Source organism: Neltuma alba, unplaced genomic scaffold (assembly GCF_004799145.2).
Source record: "Neltuma alba isolate B1F8T4 unplaced genomic scaffold, ASM479914v2 tig00006028_pilon, whole genome shotgun sequence".
NCBI lineage: Eukaryota > Viridiplantae > Streptophyta > Magnoliopsida > Fabales > Fabaceae > Neltuma > Neltuma alba.
This window is the reverse complement of record NW_021634325.1, coordinates 18,631-26,367: the sequence shown is the minus strand read 5'-3', so window position 1 is coordinate 26,367 and position 7,737 is coordinate 18,631. Positions and strand designations below refer to the sequence as shown.

The window sequence follows — 7,737 nt, the reverse complement described above, 5'->3', positions numbered from 1 at the left end:
TAACCTTCGGTCATTAGTGTTGCCCCTTTAATTAAAAAATAAAAATAAATGAGAAAAAGGATGACTTGTATCAAGAACATGTTTGGGAAAAAAATCAAGAACATAAGAAAAATTCCACTACATCCTATCTTTAATATAAGGCCTAGTTGACTACTTTGAAATAATTAAAGAACTTTAAAAAATCACTTAATTATAATATATATTATATTATCTTTTTAAAATACTTATGTGTATTACTAGATTATGTATTTATTTATAAACCGGACAAATTAATTTTAAAAAAAATAATATATATAATACTTTAAAGCAATTTTTTAACTTTCTTAATTTCTCCAAATTAGTTAACTACATCTCATACTAAAGACCACATATAGTATAAACTTTCAGTTATAGTCAAAGGAATCATTTCATCTTATATTAAAGCCCGGCTGGGGGCAGAAGAGAAAAGGGAAGAAATTTTAATATTATATCATCTGGGTCCAGTGGGGGGAGGAAAAATTTTCATACGAACAACCTTGTCCTTATCTTATTTATGTTGGCTTTTTTCAAACTTTATAAAATGTTTAATAAAGTATAATTACAAATAAAATTTAATATATAAACGATACTAACAAACTTATACACACACACATATAATTAGTATATCATGTTAATTACATTATGATCATGATTCAAGTGAAATGTTGAATTCTTTTCACTGATAGATGAAGATGATTCCAAATACATAGTATACTTCCTTAAAGATGGATGCTTTAAACACTCGTCTGCAAATACCACCAGCACTGAAACATAGAAATGGACAGCAATGATCAACTGTAAATGGGTTCTTCCATTTCTTCTATCCACATCAGTGGAACCGAAAATCTTCAAAACCTGACAAATATAATGGCATATTGTTTTTGGTAGAGAATGCTGTTCAGACTCGAGTAATGTCAAAATAATCAGACCGGACATGAGAACCAACATTAACACAACATCTCAACTATTGGAGAGATTCCACACTAACTTGGCCAAATTACATAATCTTATCAGAACTCCAAAAAAAATCAATGTGACAATAATGACTATCTTATAGTTTTACAATCGTCTCTCTTAACTTCCCCCACGTATATTGTTCTCAACAAGATCCTAACTCATACAACAACACATCATACTCACAACTATTAAAATCTGCAACTCAAAACAGCAAGTGGCGTTAACGTTGTTCGACCAGATTATCCCAATTTCATATTAACTCCTTCATATTATCGTTATTGACAGATTTCCCCCGATTTCGTGATAATCAAGAAACTGTGTTATCTTGATTTCAGTAAGCAAAATCAGAGATAAGCTCATTCACTGGTAGGAAGACTTGGATCTCATTGTATACTCTGCAACAAGCTCTGCAAAAGAAGATGATTTGTCCTCAAGCAGTCTTATCGGAGAGTCAAACTCCTCAATCAGTCCTGCATCAAGATCCATGGAAATCATATGAAAAGACAAAATAAAGCAGATCAAAGTACAAAAACTATACATAATCAAAGAAGAATAGCAAGCAACTTAACTGACCTTGATTGAGAAGCAGAACCATATCACTGTCAAGAACAGAAGTTATTCTATGTGCAATGGTAATGACTGTACAGTCAGAGAAATGTTGCCGAAGAGTTTGCTGAATTAGATTATCTGTGGCAGTATCAACCGACGCAGTAGCCTCATCAAGCACCAACACCTTACTTCTCTTAAGTAGCACCCTACCAAGGCACACCAATTGCCTCTGACCCATGCTCCAATTCTCACCGTTTTCACTAACTGCAACCATTTTCACAAAAAGCCATCAGTTAACATTTCTGAGATCAGAAACAATGTAATGTCCTTTTGTGATCAAGAAAAATAAGACAAACCTGCAGAGTCTAGCTTTCCATCTTTCTTTCGAACTTCATCTCCAAGTTGACACTTATCTAGAGCCTAAAAGCATGTCAATCAATGAAGGCAAAGACACATCACAAAACAGACACAAATTTAATCTTGGCACAAAACCTATGTTGAGTGAGTGCATTTTTCTATTTGAAAATATAACAACCTACCTCCCAAATTTGTTCATCCGTGTACTCTTCCAATGGGTCCAGGTTACTTCTCACCGTCCCTTCAAACATGGTTGGATCTTGAGGAATAATGCTAAGCCTAGACCTCAAATCATGAAGTCCAATTGACGAAATGTTGATGCCATCAATCACAATTTGCCCAGTAGTTGGCTCAATGATTCGAAAAAGTGCGTGTATGAGAGTTGTTTTACCACTTCCTGTTCTCCCAACAATGCCAGTTTTCAGTCCTCCAGGGAATTTGCACGTTATGCCACGCAACACAAGTGGAAGATGTGGAGCATAGCGAACCTTCATCATACGCAGGATTATTTTCTATATTAGTACAAACATAATGTAAATCCATAAACCAAAAGATATTTTACAAGCAGTAATATTTCTCTTTGGAAATAAACTCTAACACTTGATAAAAGACTAACAGCTCAAGTTTTACAAATTAATTGACCAAAGATTGAAAGAAATGATAATGCTAACATGCTCCATGTGATTAAGACATGCACTTGGAATAAAATTTATGACTGACTCAGTACCTGTAGATCACAAATGTCAACTTCCCCACGCGATGGCCAAGAAAGATTGGGTCTATTTTCTTCTATCACAAGAGGGGGCTCACTCAGAATGCTACTATACTGAAGTATCCTCTCCACTGATATAATTTTATTCTCCAAGTTGCAAAGATTCCATATCACCCAAGCTTGTAACATGTTTAGATTAAGTCCATATGTAACAGCCAAACCAGCAATACCTTCAGAATCATAAATAAAATATAAGTAAACAATAAGCCTCCATTACCTCAATAACATAAGCTAAGTATTTGTCAATCGATCAAGGTGCCAGAACCATTTTTTGACCAACAGATGCCAAAGCTGAATCACTCACCTGGATCTATGACTCCCCGTGGCATAAATATCAAGAATATTAAGGAAAAGACAAATGTGATGGAAGACAACATATCCAAACGGAAGCAAAGCCATTCCATAGCAGCAGCATTGTTAAATTTTGGCCGAGAATACCCATCCATCAGTTTCATATTTGTTTCCTTAAATCTTGACTCTTGATCAAAGCTCCTGATAGTTGTTGTCCCTGAAATAGTTTCAACAAAGTGCTGAATGACTGGAGCGTTGCACACTCCAATTAACCGTGATAGCTCTCGAGCTGAAGGTAGATAATATTGCTGCAAAATAATAAGTTGTTAACAAAGTACACAGAAGCAATGAAAAATTTAGGAAGAAGTGCATGATCAGCATAGACTACAGAACAAGGAATAACATACAAGAAATACACAGAACCTTGTATCAAGTAAGATAACATTATTTAAGCAAAATACCTGATACCAAATGCTGATTGATATCACAGGTATAAAGATGATGAAAACCTGCCATGCAGCCTGAGACATCACTGCTATTATTCCAAAAAGTTGGATCATAGAGAAGGCAAATGACCCAATTTGAAAGGGAATGTTTAAATCAACTGCACTTTGATCTGTAGAGGCCTACAAGAAAACAAAGAAAAACACTGTCAACGATTCAATACATTATTCTTGATATATGGTCATCAAAGGAAACCAACAAGGTGAAGGGGACTATAAATTTAAAGATTATTTAAAATCCATAAACTAAAATGTTATAGCTCATTAGATTAGACGACAAAAACGATAAAAACAATGTAATATTTCAACTTCTTACCCTGTTAATAATCCTTCCACTTGGAGTGGCATCAAAAAATGGCATAGGTGCACGGAAGATGCACAAGTGCATTTTATTGAAGAGCAGAGTTGCAGTCTTGTAACCAGCTGTGAATAGAAAAATTGCTCTAACAAGGATACAAAAAGCACTTCCTATGGCCATAGCAACATAGACAACCATAAGCATAAAGGTTCCAACAGGTGGTTTCACATCTGAAGAGACGGGAGTTGCCCAAGCCATCCAATAGTTGCTTCCAATTTGAAGAACTTGAAACAGAATTTGTGCCAACAATATAATTGGTACAAGAGCTCCTCCATATGCTATAGTAATATATTTCCAATAGACAGAAAGCCCAACTTTACCTTTCTCCCTTTCTTCCTCTTGAATAAGCTGGCCTTTTGGTTCAACTAAATTGTCTATTTTATCACTTTGCCTATCACTATTTGCCTCTTTTTCCTCTGTAACTTGTACACCAGAGATATTTATCTCTTGATCAGCTATACTCACTTTATCAGACTCTTCTCCCCCATCCAATGAATTAAGTGCAGATAACGCTTTTTTATGTGCCCCAACAAGCTCCATAAAGTCAGTCCCTAAGTTGAGCAAATCATTATACTTTCCACATTGAGTAATTTCCCCATCTTTCATGACCTAATAAATAGGATATAAAATAAATATTAGAGGATACTAAACATAGTAAATTCTCTTTCAAATGGTAAAGATTAAATTATGAGAATAGACCTCACCAAAATAAGGTTGGCAGCAGGTAAGAACTCTACTTGATGAGTGATATAAATAACTGTCTTTGAACTTAAAAAGCCTAGTAAGCATTCCTGCCATATACAGAAATAATGAAAGAGACAATTAACTAAAACATTTAACAAGTGTGACACTAAATAAGGACCATGTTTCAAAACAGCATGAAAAAGAATAATTTATAGAATACTAAATCTGCAAAGCATTCAAGTTTTACAGCCAAATTCATAGCATATAACAAACAAAATATCATAATGGGTTACCTTAAAAAGGTGCGATCCTGTATGAGCATCCACAGCACTAAAAGGATCATCAAATAAATATATATCAGCATCTTGGTAGAGAGCTCGTGCAATCTGAATTCTCTGTTTTTGTCCACCACTCAAATTGATTCCCCTCTCTCCAATAATTGTCTGATCACCAAATGGCAGAATCTCCAGGTCCTTCTTTAGGGAACACGCTTCAAGGACCTCCTCATACCTTTCTCTATCCATCTCTTTACCAAACAATATATTCTCTTCAATCTTCCCACTTTGAATCCATGGAGACTGAGAAACGAAGGCCTTAGTTCCACACACCCTTATTGTTCCTGATATTTTTGGCACCTCTCCCAAAATACATGATAGTAGACTGGACTTGCCTGAGCCAACAGCACCACAGACAGCAACCCTCATGCCCTGCGTGATCGTGAGATTTATACCTTTCAATGTTGTATTAGAGGAAGATAAATCCCAAGAGAAATTGCCATTAACTACTTCAATTACTGTATTAGAACTACCCTTTGGAAGCTTATCTATAACATCATACTGTAAATCGTCAAGTCGAAGGAATGATGCAATCCTATCTAAAGATACTTTTGTTTGTGCTATCATTGAAATTGTGTCTGGAAGGTTATAAATGGGCTCTTGAAGAATTCGGAATGTTGCAAGTGCAGATAAGATCTTCCCCGATTCAAGTGGAATCCCCAGAAGTGCACAAGTACCAAAGGTAGCCACAGATACAAACGTTGGTGCACCCCAGAATACAAAGGTGGTGATGGCTGATGTGTAAAAAAATTTCCTTAACCAACCTTCTTCTATCTTCCTTAGTTCAATAACCTTAGACAAAAACTTCATTTCCCATGCCTGTAGTTTGAGAATTCTCATGTTCCTTAAAATCTCAGATGTGGCCTTCATTCGTCTATCTTTCGACTCCATTAACTTGTCTTGAAACTTTTCCTGCAGTGAGCCCAAGGGAATATTTGCCAGCATTATAATAACAGTGGCAATCAATGCGGCAATCGAAGCCATCCCAAGATTCTTGTACAAAATACAAAATAAACAAGGCCAATGCTACTTGCAAAAATACCATCCACGGATCATGAATGTACCAACTGAAATCACAGACTCTTTCAGCATCAACAGTCATAAAATTGATTATTTCTCCAGTAGTGTGACTCTGCTTGGCTTGACAGGAAAGGGTCAAGCTTTTATTATAAATCACTGTCACCAGCTGTGCTCGGATCCTAATTCCAATTTGTTGCAATATAAAGAACCAGTGCCTCCGTGATAGACATTCTATAATCTTCGCAACAAAAAATGTAGCCACCAAAACATATCCCTCATTCTTAAATGTTTGTTTACCATTGAGGTACTGAACAAAAGTGTCAATGAGATATGGACCAACGTAAGAAGCCAAAGTCTTTAAAAGTACAAGAATGGCTGTTGCAAAAATTTCTTTCCAAGCTGAGAATATTAATGACTTCACCAACTTAAGTGTGGTCACTCCATTTGTTGTATCACAGTCAGCCTCAAGTTTATTTCTAAAAGGTGGAAAAGCTCCAGCTACACTGTCACAACTAGCTAGTTGCGGCACATCCTCAAGATCTAAAGCTTTCTGCTTGCCGGTAGCAATCAGAGGAGCCACCCAGGAGAACGTAAGAATGCTGAAAAGCCCAGCATTTGAGTAGGGAGTAACAGTTTCCTCCCCCTTGGTCTTATTTGACTCTAACGCATTACTTAAATCAGCAGTGTTAAGCAAAAGAGGCTCCTGAACAGTGTTATCTTCACTCTCATTTTTCACATAAAACACCACGTAACAAAAGAATATATTCACAAAGGAGGAGACACCATCAGAAATTAAGTATTGAAGCGGCAGCAAGACGTGTTTAAGTTGGAGGATAACGTCCAGTATAAAGCAGTAACAAGAAATAAGGAGGTAGAAAGCGCACCAAGTTCTGAAGAAGAACGGAAATTTCCTTTCACCTGAATTGAAGAATCCTGTACGCAAGTAAGCAAAAACAACACCCCAAGCAACGGTTTTAAGCGCCAAATCCAACAGGGTCACGAACTTTTCATCAGACCAACCATTTCTATACCAATAGAAGTAACACAGTAGACACATGACAAGATTAAATGCAGAAGCACCCAAAGAACAAAACAGAGCCCTTGGATATAGGGTAACCCTGAATTTCTCCTTGGAACCATCTCTAGCACCCACAACAATTCTATTCCACACCCATGAGACGAAGAACGCCGCTAACAAAACTAGGTGGAGAGAAGCAGACAACAAATGCAAGAAAATGGGTTTTAGGAGAAGAACGGATGCAGAGTCCATTAGCGAGTTGTGTGAGAGAAGAAATAACATAGTTTTAAGTAAGAATGAAAAAAGAACAGAAATTATCGTCAAATACGGAAATTTCTGTAATGGGGTGTGATGAAATGAGGGCCGCGCTAGAAGGTTCAGGTGAGGGGTTCTAGTTTAGATTCAGGTCGCGCAAGGTTGAGAACGAAAATCTGAAAAAAATGAGCTTAAAAGGGAGGGAGTGAGAGTGCGAGAGAAGGAGAGGGAGGGAGAGTCAAAGATTGGATTCCTTGAGGAATGGCTAACGTGGTGCCCAAGGCAAATGGGCGGAGCGAACCAGACTGATTTCCAGGAAAGGGATGAGCTCCGGGAAGAGAGAGGCCACAGACACAACTTTGGCGGCCCCGTGAAAATAATATTTTAAATTTCATATACGGTTAAAAAATGAAAAAGCTCTGATTGCATTAGATATACCTGTTGTTATAAGTTTCTTATAAGCTGTGTTCAAATATTGATTTTATTTTATTCAAATAAAAGCATACAAAAAATTAATCTTTCACCCAAAAGAGGTTTAAATTAGAAAATTATGAGATAATAATGAATTAAATAAAGTGAAATGAAATTTTAAAACTAAATAAGAATCTAAACAAGCCTAG

At 36.4% G+C, this 7,737-nt stretch overlaps 1 pseudogene; it reads right to left on the bottom strand.

Moving 5' to 3' along the window:
- Nucleotides 1–804: 804 nt before the first annotated feature.
- On the bottom strand, nt 805–7,386 carry LOC114749393 (ABC transporter C family member 3-like; annotated as a pseudogene).
- Nucleotides 7,387–7,737: the final 351 nt, after the last annotated feature.